Here is a 14,931-nt window from a genome sequence, read left to right on the forward strand (position 1 = left end):
CATTTTCTATCTGAACATTCTGTATTGTGATGCACTGAACAAACCCCAGGGTTCCGTGTTTGGAACGAGATTGTTATCGGGAAGAGTAGAATAAATGGTTGTGTGGTTCACAGCCTCGTGGCAGCGGGCACTATCTGAACTCCCTCAACTAATCTGATGTCATTCTGTACACTGCGTCATGTGGCGGCACCCGACCCGACCGACCTGGCACTAATGGAAAACCTACCGGCCACTAATGGGGGGAAAAACTGATGCACTAGATTGAACACAATAACATATTGAACACAATACAGGAAAGTGGGAAATAACAAATTGAACACTGATGATGTAAAGATCCAGTCAACAAACCATGTAGCCTAATCAATTAGCTTGTAAGGTCAACCAAGCGATAAACTCACCAGTTGATTGGTCACTTTTTGGGGCTGTCATACACCACGTAGGTGTCAGTGTCTTAGCCCTTCAAACTCTTTATCAAGTTATCAACAAAAGAGGACTAATTTCTCATAGCTTGTCCTTTTTCTCTGTCTGGGACTCTGTCTGCATCAGTACAACTGAAGCTAGGCCGTGAGCTCCATCTGTTCGTAGAGACCACAGCTGTACTGTATAATAACGCTGGCTTACTCATTCTCTCGCTTTCTCTCCTCTCTCTGTCTGTCTGTCTCTCCTCTGTTCTGCAGGCGGACCTGGTGGAGAGACCATGAGACAGCACAAGTCTCGGACTACGTGTGTAAGCCACAGGAGATCCAGGAGGAAGAAGTTTGACTGTGTGGAGCCAGTGAGTGTTCGAAAAAATACAAATTCACACTATACACTAGTGGACAGAACATTTGAGACACCTTCCTAATATTGAGTTGCACCCCCCACGGTTGTGTCCAAGTTGGCTGGTGTCCTTTGGGTGGTCAGGACCATTTTTGATACACGCAGGAAACTGTTGAGCATGAAAAACCCATCAGCGTTGTGATTCTTGACACAAACCGGTGCACTTGGCACCTACTACCATGAGCACTTAAACATTTTGTCTTGCCCATTCACCCTCTGAATGTCACATACACAATCCATGTCTCGGGCTTAAAAATCCTTATTTAACCTGTCTCTTCCCCTTAATCTACACCGAATTGAAGTGGATTTAATAGGGATCATAACTCAGCTGGACTCACCTGGTCAGTGTCATGTTCTTAATGTTTTGTACACTCAGTGTATATATTTATATTTTAAAATGTTTAATGTGTATGACGAGTTTTGCATCATATTACTTTTGGAGCCAGTGAGTGAACTATCCGCTGGCCAATGCACTTTAGTACTGATAAGCAGTTGTCTACAGTGTTCATTAACTTACAGTGCACATAGCAAAGTAGTGTTACTATAGTTAGTGTTTATATAGGTTCCTAGTTGTCAAAATTAAGTGTGTTTATAAACCAGCTCTGAAAGTAGTGTCTGCCCAAATTTCCCCCCACCTTAAAAAATGTCATTCTTGTTGATGTTGTTTGATTTTCACATTGTCTTCATTTCACGTAAACCCTGAGAAATTCCTGGCAAAAGTGTAGAGCGGCCCCAGGATTATAATGCGATAAAAGGATCATTCATTCATACACTCTTTGTTGTCCCATGTTTTCTTTCTCCCCAGATGGTGGCGTTCTTTCAGTCACAGGGTAACCTTGGCAACCGCTTTGAGCTTGGGGTTTGAAATCTGAGAGTTGTTACCTACATGTGTAAGGTAACAGGTTTGCTTGTCAACCTACAGATGTAAGATATATGGTACCTGAATGCAACAGATTAGGGTTGTATCCTGATGTGGTAGCTCATTATAAAAATTAAGTTAATGATGCTCAGGTATTCCTGTATTTTTGCTATTTGAGAGCCCAGCCTCTGGCACATTTAGGACAGACTCTAGATCAGTCTTAAACACATGAGTTAACTTAGTAGTAATAGTAGTTTGTTGGAACCCCAGGCCCAGTCTGACAGAGCTAAAATGAGATGAGATTTGACTGTACTTTACAATCCCCAAGGTGATGTTGTCGTGCAGCAGCCTTCATAAAAAAACGGAACAAGCCCTCTGCGCCATTTAAAAACAATCACAAGGCGATTACAATAAATAATTGCAGGGTGTGTTTCTGTTCCCAGTCAGAACACGGTCCCTCACGGTCCAGTCGCTGTCGGAAGATGACCATAAGTTCTGGATCCACCTTCGCAGGGAAAAGAACCAGTGAGTAACCATCTTCCTGACAGCTCTACTGGGATTTCTATTGTCTGTTGACTACTGAAATGCTATGAAAGTGGTGCATCAATGCCAACAGAAGTATCTTTGCTTTGTGGTAACCTCTTGAATATCAAATTATCTGTGGAAAGCTAAATCAAATGTGTATTTTTTTACAGGTTGGGCGGTACTTAGGTAAAACCCATTTTAAAAGAAACGAGGAAGTAAGTATGCGATGATTTAGAAGCCCTGATCTCAAATTCGATGTAATCTCTGTGATAATTCCAAATGACATGACGATAATTCAAATAATTGTGTTGTCATGACTCTGCAGTCGATGCACAGCTGAATGGCGTGGGATTGTCATTTGTGAAGAATGCCATCAACGCCATTGAGACGAGAGGTGAGGCGATGCATGATGACAATAAGAATGCCTAGGCAATATAAAGCCTGCAGAAGCATGCTGTGGCAGGGTTAGCTGACTGGCTAGAGCAGGGGTGGGCAGTCGTTTGTGCTCCCGAGGTTTTAAAAATTCAGCGGCAGATTGTACATGTTTTTCGCACTGGTTGTTGTTTGTCAAAGCTATTTAAGGGCCAGAAAAAAAAGCAGTTATTTGAAAATATTTATAAGTCCGTTTATAATTTACACCTACTTTCTATCCAAGTTTTAGAGTTTAAAGTGGCCAATGGTTGTATTTTTTTAAATTGTATTTTTTTGTATTTATTTTTTTACTCAAACCTCCCTCAGGCCAAAGTTTGGCCACCCCTGGGCCCAGAGGCAGAGTGGTATAGGGGGTTTTGGGAAATGTTGCAATGTCTCCCTTTTAACACATGGGGGCATGCTTGCACCAGCTATCCAGTCATGTCTTGTGCCGTGGCCACTGTTCATGGTTCCAGGTAGTAGTGCTACATATACACTGAGTGTACAAAACAGCCAAGAACACCTTCCTAATATTGAGTTGCACCCCCTTTTTGCCCTCGGAACAGCCGCAGTTCGTGGGGCATGGACTCTACAAGGTGTCAAGCGTTCACAGGATGGTGGCCCATGTCCGGCTCCAATGCTTTCCACAGTTGTGAAGTTGGTAGGATGTCCTTTGGTGGTGGACCATTCTTGATACACATAGGAAACTGTTGAGCTTGAAAAACCCAGCAGCGTTGCAGTTCTTGACACACTCAAACCCAGTTACCTGGCACCTAATACCATACCCCATTCAAAGGTATTTGTTTATGTCTTGCCCATTTCACCCTCTGAATGGCACACATTACAATCCATGTCTCAATTGTCTCCAGGCTTAAAAAGTCCTTCTTTAACCTGTCTCCTCCCCTTCATCTACACACTGATTTAGGCGGATTTAACAAGTGACATCAATAAGGGATGTAGCTTTCACCTGATCAGTCTGTCATGCAAAGTGCAGGGTGTTCTAATGTTTTGTCCACTCAGTCTGAAGCCCACCTTTTGATTTGAATAAAACTATATTTTCAAAGTTTATCCACTAATTATCTTATGATTGTGTTTGTGCTAGCCAAGGGCCATTTAACCATGTAAACTGTCTTGTCTGTCAGGTATCAATGACCAGGGCCTGTACAGAGTGGTGGGGGTCAGCTCCAAAAGTCCAAGCTCCTTAGCCTAATGATCGGTGAAACATGTACATTTTCACCCCTTAAAGTAACGGTCCAGTGAAAATCTCACTTTTAAAAGTACATTTTTCTGTTAACTCACACCCAAATAATGTTTTTGATTCATCCTATACTCGTATTTTTAGACGCGCATAAATTGGAGGAAAAAAACACTTCCAAAACCACCTCAAACATGTATCTAAAACAGACCGTTTCAAAAATGCTTGCTATTTCGTCGTAGAGGGTGATGTCATCCTGAGTAGGATTGTCTACTTGCATGAATGTTTTTAACGACCGGTGTATGACACACCATTCTGTTGGGATGCATGCGACACGTTGAGTTAGGGTACACCCAAACCATTCCAACACAGAACATCTTTTTTTTTACATACTTAATTACATTTTGGGGAAGGAAAACGATTTCCTCATATTGTAATTAATAATAGGTCATATTTCATGAAATCTGGAACCACTGGACAGTTACTTTTAGCCACAGTAGACGTTTTGCACCCCTGCTCTGATCTGCCCATTAGTATTCAAATTATGGTTTCCTTTGACTTAAACTGACCATGATAAGGCTCAAAGTGCTGCTGGTACCTCATTGGCATTCAGACAGCCGGGAGTGCCTGAGGGCCCATTCCTGCCTGCCAGTCATCTTGGGGACTTCCACTTGGCTCGCTCAGTCGCTCACGGGAGCTGGAAATTAGATTGCCTTGCCCTTCTCTCCCTCCTCTCTCCCACTCTCTAAATGCTCTCTCTCTCTCTCTTCTACTCTTTCTACCTGTAACTCTGTTCTTCTTTTATCCCCTCTCATCTCTTCCCTTCTTTTCTCTCTTCCCTCCTTTTCTTCCCTTACCGTCCTCTCTCTCATCTACTGCCGTCTCTAGTAGACCCCATCTCTGTCTAATTCGGCTGTGTGTTCTGAATCTGAATGGCAGCAAACCCAGTCTGCCACCAGGCTGTCCCAGAGCCCACCTGAACCTGCACGACTCACACTTTGGCCGTTGCTTACACTATGCTGTAGACTGGGATCAATTAGTATCTGTTTTTCTTTCAAATACCATATGGGCGCAGGTAACAGTGAGATACTTGAGATTAAGTCATAATCATGTATTTGGATAAGCTTTATGTGATCATGTTAACTGTCTTTTCATTCCCTCAACACTGTTAACCGCAAAACACAAGCGTTTCACCAACAGCCATATCAGTGTATGTTCAGGATGATCATTGGGTTAACAAAACACAGCACCAGGCTAAAACCCTGCAGAAAGGCGCTAGATTTGCTTCATCCCTCTTTCCCTCCGCGCCTCCCTGTCATCTCTCACCCACTAACATGGCCAGAGTCCAATCAGAGGGGATGGGGGTCATTGGGGTGATTTGTTTGTTACAGTCATGACAAGATCGCCACCCTGTGCATGGATTGACGGTTCACTGGAACGGACGTGAGGTAAAAACTCTAGTTCAATGGAGGGGTTAGAATGAAGGTAAAGCAGCAGAAGTGGATCACATTATTTTCCCACTGTGCTCACAAATCTCTCTGATTGACAGAACTCTTAGAGCTTAGCATAGAGAATGGATATTTTACAGCTGGGGTCGCTGCTGGGAATAAAGATGAGGTAAAAGGACTTGGATACTACTAGTGTAGAGTCAGTCATGTCCCAATGTTGGTTGATACATATTTAGATGTGTACAATACAGTAACAAAGACACACACACACACACACACACACACCCATGTAGCTGTGTACACACCCCACATATTTGTTGTTGGCCTTCTAGGAAAACATTTGGTCCAGCCCATTGATGTTGGACAGGCCACTGTTCTGTGGGTGGTTACAGCCCTTCTGGTTTTAGTAGTGAAGGGGATGATCAAATGAGTAAATAAATGGCCTAGAGCAGCAACCTACCACCTCCACCAAGTCTAACCCCTTGGAGTCTCCTGGTGACCTGGGGCTTGGCCTCGCACCAACCTCTGACTCAAACACACACAACTATGGTGGGTTCATCAGGCCAGCCCAGTGCAGCTAGCTTGGCTCGGTCCAGTTTGGCTCAGTGGTGTGAAGGGTATAGTTTAAGCCAGCCAGCCATCTCCATTAGATTGAGCTGTTTCCTCAAGGCTACTGCAATGATTTTATCCACATAAGACACATTTACGTTATTTAGATTTTAGCTTATTTGGAGCCGTTCTTGTACACTAGTTGACTTACAAAACAGGTTTAGGCTCAGGGTATCATGGGAATTGGAGTGTACTATATTAAAATAAACTTAATTTTTTGCAGTGCTTTGTATAATTTGTTGATTATGTGTGGAGTTTAAAACCTTTTCGAATGTTTCTGTTTCATTACAGATGAGAAGAGCAACGATGTGGATCTGTCTACGTGTGAGGACTGGGATGTGAAAACAGTCACCAGCACACTAAAGCTGTATATGAGGTAAGGTTCCTTTGTGTATCAGTCACCATGAATCACTCATAGTCACCTTACATAATCGCTAGGTTATGTATTCATGTGAGCTATTATGTCTTATTGTAATTAGAAAGCGTGTAGACATTATTAGAACTGTTCGTCATTGTCTGGGATGTCTGAGTTTGAATTTATTCTACTCTGGGGGCAGAAGCATGAAATAATTTCCTGGAGCTCCAGCTCCTGCAATGCAATAGGACTATTCACATTTACGCATTGACATCCATGCATTTGAATTCAGACACATAATCGATCCCTTCATCAACCGACTCCGTCTCTCTGACTTCATTATTCTCAGTCGCTGTATTTTCTGGGAAATCCGTTGTTGACCTGAGATGCCCTTGGTAATTGGTAGAGTCTTAGCTTCTCTCTAGGGAAGAGATGCATCTGGCTGCACATGGTTTATCATCCATCTTTGAATGTATTGATTGGGTGACCAGGTGAAAAACAAAATGGTGGCCTGTGGCAGGTATTTGAACTAAAATCGTGTGACATCACTGCCACACAACCAAGCATTGATATGACATATCAATGTATAACATGATAGGGGTTTTAGTGTCATTGCTTTTCCTCTGATCCAACCTGATTTGAGTGATTGATTTGATGCCACATATTAAAGGAATCCTGTTTTTATAGTTCAGTGATGAGGCAATTGATTATAAGTTGTTATTCCTTGCTTTTGCAAATAGCAATTCATTTAAATGATAGTGTTTTTTCTTTTTAATCTAGGGCTATCTGCAATGTAACAAGTTAAATGTACCTTAAAAGCTAAATAAAGTTTTGTAATTGCTAAATGAAACAAACTTCACACTGCATATTTCTACATGCAATTACGGTATCCAACAGAAACTAATGAGTGATATTTACATACTTTAGTGCTGCATAAACTGAAGGGATGTTAGAAGTTTGGTTCGTTATGGGCTGAATTACTGAATAAAATTATAGCCAACTTATCGTTAACCTCAGCCCAGTCTGGCCTGTAGATTCTTTTGCACTTGTTTTGGAATTACTTCATTAGGCTCGTTCAGTACTCCATGTGATGTAAACGGTTTCATTACCAAAATGAAATTATAAAAGATTGGCAAGTTCACTGGTGCAATTGCCAGATAGGCTGATAAATAATAAACTTTTAGTGAGCCAAGTCCAATTTTACATCAATTGAACAACAATAAATAAAGAGGATTTGCAAGCTCAGTAGTCAATGTAAAAGCATTAGGAACTGGAATGGTATCAGTCAGTCTGTCCTCTGATAGGCCGACAGGACAGGAACAGGTCAGAAGGCACAGCACTGTGTGTTGTGACTGGTCGGGGTTTGCTGTCCCGCCAGCGACCCTTACAGGAAGTAGTTTGATGTTGCATGCTGTGGGTCATGGGATGACTCTCTCCCAGGCTGGTCCCAGATCTGTTTGTGCGGTCTTGCCAACTCCTATGGTCATTGGCATAGGTGGCATGACAGCAGAAATGGATCTGGGACCAGGCTAATCCCAGGCAGCAAACTGCCTTTCTGTTTTTATCTCAGGAGACTATGCCTAACATTATTCATTTGACAGTCAGTGGGATTAGGCGTTGGACAAGTAACGAGAAGGTCGCTGGATTCGAATTTCCGAGCAGACAGGATGGAAATTCTGTCTGTGCCCTTGAGAGCCAGGCACTTAACCCTACGCACTCCAGGGTCTCCGTTGATAATGGCTGACCCTGGCCATTACGTTCGCCAATGGTGTCTCAGGGAGAGTTGGGATATGCAAAAAAAACACATTTCCAATTTCCACATGCATATTAATACACTTGTATAGCTTTTCGGTAAATTATAATTAGAACAACATTTAGATTGCTACTGAGATATTACAGCCGTTAATGTGACTGTCCCGAAACAACATTGCACCCATCATATGATAAAATGTGTTTTGTTTTTTATACACAAGTAATCTAACAATCTAGAAAACCGTACAAACCTGCCGATGTACTTAAACTCATCCATTGAGTCCAACTGAAACCTTAGCCACAGGCAAGTCTGCAGTAGAGACAGTAGATTTACTGTAAATCATCCTCCATCTGTCTCCCTCTGGCCTGCTGAAGGGGTCAACCCTCTCTCCTCTCCTGCTCCTCTGGTTCCTCAGGGAGGCTAAGTAACCTTGGCACAGGGCCTGAGTGCAGCACCATGAGGACCTTTCAAGAACTTGGTTTATCTCACCGTGGCATGGTGCACCATCTAATTCCATCCCGACACTGACCACATTAATCATTTGTGTGCAGACAGTATAAAACAGTGCTGCGTCTATTTCTGTACCCCATTCTCTGTTTCTTCTTTTCTGCGCTCTCTCTCTCCCTCTTTTGCTATTGTTCTCTCTTTACGCTCTCTCTGTCTCTCTCTCTCTCTCAGAGTCTTCCTGAGCCACTGATGACCTATGGACTGTACAAAGACTTTATCGCCCCTGCAAGTAAGTTTGGGCCGTCCTCCTCCTCACAATACAGTTGTTCTCAAACCAGATGTAAAACTACTCACAGGAGTGTAGGAGCAGAGCAAATGAATACTTATCTATTATTTTATTACACGTATCAATGAGTCCAATGCTGTATGCATGACTAGCAAGTGTTTGTCTGTGAGACACAGTTCATCGTCTAAGTAAGTGTCCTGGCGCAGTTAGATTGGCTATGAATCATTTTCATCGTCTCAGTAGTTCCAGTGAAACTGTTTTTGAATGTTTCACATCTTGTAAAGTCTAAACAAATGCTTGTTTTCATTGTCTGTGTTTGTGAATTTGTGCGTGTGTGCGTGCAAGTTTCTGTCAATGTGTGTGTTGGTCCATGCTTGTGTGTGGTATCAATCACTGAAGTCCAAGGCCAGTCACTCTGACCTGCTTTTCAGGCACTGTAAACAGCCCCTGTAAAAGTGCCTCAGCATGTGACCATAAATCCTTCATATGACCCAGAGAGATGTCTTCATCACACTCACTCACATGGACCGACACACACACCTTTGTTATTCCCTTCATCTGCCATTAAAGTAACCTCTGGTTCTATGCAATTAAGGTCACTTAAAAGAAATATTACCACCTGTTAAACACTATAAATCCCTAGTATCCTACACTAACGTCCTCCAAATGGCCCAGTGACTTTGAACAGAGAGAAACGTTACATTTCTCTCCTATATAATCTTACTCCAATAGCCTACATGACGTCCTGAGTGATCCTCATAACATGAATTACCCTCTAGTCCCATAATTGGATCACGATGGAGTGTTTTATCAGCCGTTTGCAATGCCCTCACAATGCAGGTAGAAAAAAAAATGGATTAGCAATAACTATGTTCTGAAAGATGACAGCATCAAGTAACTTTTTTTCCCCCTATTCAAATTTATTATTTGTTCCCATAGTAATGGTGTGTGTGTGTACGCGCTGTGTTTCTTGTGTGTGGGCAGTAGCCATCAGATGCCTGTGTGTGGGTGTGTGTGAGGAAATGTTTAAGGGATGATCTTGTGGGTTTTATCGCAACCCTTTTACACGGTAGCTTCTGTAGTATAAAGCTATCTCTCTATAGCCAGCAACAGTAGCCTACATATCCTCTGGCAAAATTCTGACATGTCTAATATCAGCATCAAACAAAAAGTTACTGTTAGTTCATCATCCCTTACTCTTTATTCCACGGTTGTTAACCCTTTACTGCTTTCTTTTTAAATATGAAAAAAACCCATTGTAGATGCCACCTACACTAGCTGATTTAAACCTATGTGACATACAATTGCTTTATTGTATGGTAGCTTGGACTGGGCAAAACAAATTGACAGCTGATGCAAAGTTACCAAACTTTGCATCTGCGCCTGTTCAACTAAATGTAATTTTGGAGAAATGTTCAGTGGAACTTGTTCAAAGTCGTCCTTGTGCATAGAGTTGTGTGGTTTGTTTAAATTGGCAATCATTGGTTTGATTTTTTGGCATACATTTTTAAAGTGAAAATCCGAGTCTCGCATCATTCTGTTACCGTGGAATTGCCCTACGGTAACTGTACCAATATTTACTGGAGCACATACAAATTAACATGACAAGAAGGACAACCCTGTGCCTCAGCCATCAGACACATCCTGAGTCGGTGGTTCCACATTTCCCTACTGTGACCACTCCCCCCAGAGTAAGATAATCTCCAATGCTGGACCACTCACTACTCAATCCAAAAAATGTCTATGGTTGGATTAACACAGGAAATCCAAATCCTTCTCATTCTATGCTGTACAGTTTTTCCGTTGTGGAGTCTTGCCACCTAAGGAATGGATAGCACAGCACTGTAATAACACAAATGTTTGTTCTGTTTTTGGTGGATTCCAATTGTATTTACTTAACCTTTATTTAGCCAGGGAGTCATGCTGAGGTCACGGTCTCTTTCGCAGATGAGCCCTGTATCAACACATCAATAAACAACAATTACACTATACATGAAAAGCAAACACAAAACATGAAAAGCAAAGCACAATCATATGAATCATTTAAAAAGCCTTGTAACGTCCATCTGAATTGCCCTAAAGGCACCAACTCCACCAACTCTTTAAGGAGTTTTGCATATCATTCCACATGAGAGGTGCAAAAAAACTAAGCAGATTTCCTAACTCTGGAGATTGAAGGGATCTCCAGGGTTAGCCATCCCTGAGTCTGTTAACTTATGTCTAAAGGTTAACAGTGAAGTCGAGGTATGGCAGAAGTTTGTATGCAAGAGGGCTTTATAGACACAGGGCAATGCTATGATAAACAGTCCAATGGCTTCAGTACAGTGGCAGCTGCGTTCATATAGACGGTAGTCAATAACCGGAATGAATGTTGACCCGAATGATTAGTTTTTCTGCTATTAAAGCGAAAGGCAGGACCTGCTCCTATTGAAGAAGCCCACTGCACAAAATTCTCATTTCTTAACTAACTCATCAACATACTTTAGAACAATAACAACCGTCCAATCCAGATGTAGATATTTATAAGGGGACCACGGTCAATGAAGGCACCATCCAAATACATATGCATAAATCATCAGATACAATTTTATATGATTTGTAAAATAACATATACTTAGTTTTACTTTCATTAAGTACCAATTTCAATTCCAACTAAGTTTCTGCAGAGCAATAAAGCGACGCCTACAGCATGTGGTGGGGTTGTAGGTTTGATTTCCACATGGTCACATAGACTGAGTCTATGTACCTGTCGATGTTGGCACTTCTGTAAAAGCGACTTTTTTCGATAGAGTGTCTGTCAAATAACCAGTTGCTCATGTTTTTAAACAGAGGGTGGTAGTCAGAGTCTACGTAGCCAAGCCATCCACTGCCTGGTCCACAAGCACCTGAGAAGAACCGCCTGGTCCTGGGGCTACTGATGAAACACCTGGCTGCGTGAGTTATCCAGCCTTACTCTCTGCCCCGTCCTCTCTCATACTCTTTCTCCACTATCCTTGTTCCATTCCCTCTTCCTCGAACACTTTCACTCTCTCTCTCTCTCTCTCTCTCTCTCTCTCTCTCTCTCTCTCTCTCTCTCTCTCTCTCTCCTCTCCTCTCTCTCTCTCTCTCTCTCTCTCTCTCTCTCTCTCTCTCTCTCTCTCTCTCTCTCTCTCTCTCTTGTCTCTCTCTCTCTCTCTCTCTCTCTCTCTCTCTCTCTCTCTCTCTCTCTCTCTCTCTCTCTCTCTCTCTCTCTCTCTCTCTCTCTCTCTCTCTCTCTCTCTCTCTCTCTCTCTCTCTCTCTCTCTCTCTCTCTCTCTCTCTCTCTCTCTCTCTCTCTCTCTCTCTCTCTCTCTCTCTCTCTCTCTCTCTCTCTCTCTCTCTCTCTCTCTCTCTCTCTCTCTCTCTCTCTCTCTCTCTCTCTCTCTCTCTCTCTCTCTCTCTCTCTCTCTCTCTCTCTCTCTCTCTCTCTCTCTCTCTCTCTCTCTCTCTCTCTCTCTCTCTCTCTCTCTCTCTCTCTCTCTCTCTCTCTCTCTCTCTCTCTCTCTCTCTCTCTCTCTCTCTCTCTCTCTCTCTCTCTCTCTCTCTCTCTCTCTCTATCTCTCTGTCTCTCTCTCTCTCCCTCTCTCTATCTCTCTCTCTCTCTCTCTCTCCCTCTCTCTCTCTCTCTCTCTCTCTCTCTCTCTCTCTCTCTCTCTCTCCTCTCTCTCTCTCTCTCTCTCTCTCTCTCTCTCTCTCTCTCTCTCTCTCTCTCTCTCTCTCTCTCTCTCTCTCTCTCTCTCTCTCTCTCTCTCTCTCTCTCTCTCTCTCTCTCTCTCTCTCTCTCTCTCTCTCTCTCTCTCTCTCTCTCTCTCTCTCTCTCTCTCTCTCTCTCTCTCTCTCTCTCCTCTCTCTCTCTCTCTCATCAATCTTTCCTTTCTCGCATTTACTGTTCCAACTATCTGCAGGCTAAAACTCCCTCCCCACCCTGTCTTAGAACACCACAGCACCCTCACAATAGCAGGTCAAGTTTTGAACTTCCTCAGTTCACTATGCCTGTAATGAAATGGACTGCTCAGATTCAACCTCTATTTCCCACCCGCTCCTCTGGGATTACCCCTCACTCCAAACTGGCTGTTACACAACTCGCCCTTTCAGAGATTAGATAGGATCCGAGATTTCAAAATAATGTTTTAACATTACAGGTTTTTACCTCAACTCGCCTTTTCTTTTTCAGACACAAACTAAATAGTAACCAAATTGAAGATAAGTATATAATCCGCGTTCCCTGAGGCAATCCAAGTCGGGAGGATCTTATTTCTCAAAACCTACTTGGGTTTCTCAGAGTAAGTAAAAAGGCATTTAAGTGCAGCTATTGAATTTGGATTATTCAGCGTGAAATTCTTCCGACTGGAGGCTGGAAGTCATAGTTTTTTGAAGTTGGCCAGTGTGTGTTTGTGTCTGCATGTGTTTTGACTGTGCGTGTGTTAGCTTGTCCTGCAGGGAGAGGCAAAGCCAAAATTTCACACCGCAATCTGAAATGGTTTTAGAGATATGTGATAAAGGAAGGTTGTCACTAGGCAAACGTATTTAGGTCTGCAAAGGCTCCTTTGATGCATTTCAACCATCTCTCTGCAGAATGAGTGTGTCATTTTATACATTTTAAGGATAATATATTTACTGGTCTTATATGACTTTGATTTTAATTAGTGTTTTAACTTTTAGGTTTTTATGAACAACATACATTTCCTTAATATGCAAATTGTCAATTTAAGTAAATTCTTAGATATTGATCAAACTGTGACAGCTTTGGGACAAACTACAAATCTGGGGAAACTGAAAGTCAACGGAGGACTTTTGAATGTTTGCATTCCAGTCTCGTCAAAAGTAATGCATTTCAACATCTATCTTATCAAAAAGTATCAGAGAGGATAATGTCAGAGATCATAAAGAAGCGACAGTTGATTCACTTGATTCGTCATAACTCAAAATGATGATGAGTTGAAATTTGGGTTTCTGCTGTTTCAAAAAACAAATCAAACAAATCAAATCAAATTTGATTTGCCACATTAACGCCGAATACAACAGGTGTAGACATTAGTGAAATGCCCTTTCCAAGCCCTTAACCAACAATGCAGTTTTTTTAATAAAGCAACACCTTGTATTTAAACGCCTCTCCCCATGTGAACTAGTTGTGTGTATGTACTGACATTATGTGTAGCTGATAGATGCATGCACATACATGTTCATGTTTGTATGTATGTTAATTGTAAAGTATTTTTGTCTGTAATGTCTTTTGGGTATGTGTCGGACCCCAATAGACCAGCTGTTCATGTTGGCATCGGCTAATGGGGATCCTAATAAATCAAATCAAATAAATCAAATCAAATCTGTCTGCGGTTTTGGCAACTCTTCAAGTCATTCCAAGTCAAGCGAAAATTCCTCCCCTGAAAAGCAACCCAATTTAGCGTCCACTTACTGTGAATCGGCTGAAAAGCAACTGAAAAAGTTTGAGTGAAGGTTTTGGAGAGAAGGTCGATGTTCAGGCAATCATGGAATGGTGATGAACTAGGTAATGATGAGTCAGAACACTGACTAACACCTATGAGGCCAGGACAGAGATGCTGTTCCTAGATACCTCTGACTGACATAACAAGGTGGTAGCAACACTCCTTCCTTGGCAAGTTGGCAAACTGTCAGACAGACATTAGTAAGCTGTCAGACATGGGTAAATAGATCTTCAGCGAATTTGAATTTTCTAGCCAAATTCTTTACAGTATGAGCCTACTAAAGTGTATGTATCCCCCCAATGTAAAACATTTTAAACGTCAGGGAAAAGCACTCTACCAAATCAATTGTCAATGAATTCATGAATTATTTATCCTCCCCTAGTCTCCCCCATGCAGTGTGGCAGCTCACGCAGTAAGTTGAACCTGATGACGGTGGCCCAACCTGGGTGTAGTGTTTGGTCCCACCCTGATGAGGCCCCAGAGGATACGGTGGCCGCCATCATGGACCTCAAGTTCCAGAACATTGTGGTGAAGTCCTCATCGGAGGCAGCACGAGAAGGTAACCCATGGGTTCTTCTCTTGAACAAAACAGACGTCTGGCTTCTCCTGAACTTGTCCGCCCTGACCAAAGTAGTTACCTCATATATATATATGGTTGATCCTCTAATATTGTTCCTCTCAAGCTTTCCTCTGGTTGCATCTTTCAGCTTTAGTTTGCAGCTTTTGTCTAAAACCCACGTAAAGCTGCAGCTGAGACTT

The sequence above is a fragment of the Coregonus clupeaformis genome, unplaced genomic scaffold (assembly GCF_020615455.1).
Source record: "Coregonus clupeaformis isolate EN_2021a unplaced genomic scaffold, ASM2061545v1 scaf0615, whole genome shotgun sequence".
In the NCBI taxonomy this organism is placed as follows: domain Eukaryota; kingdom Metazoa; phylum Chordata; class Actinopteri; order Salmoniformes; family Salmonidae; genus Coregonus; species Coregonus clupeaformis.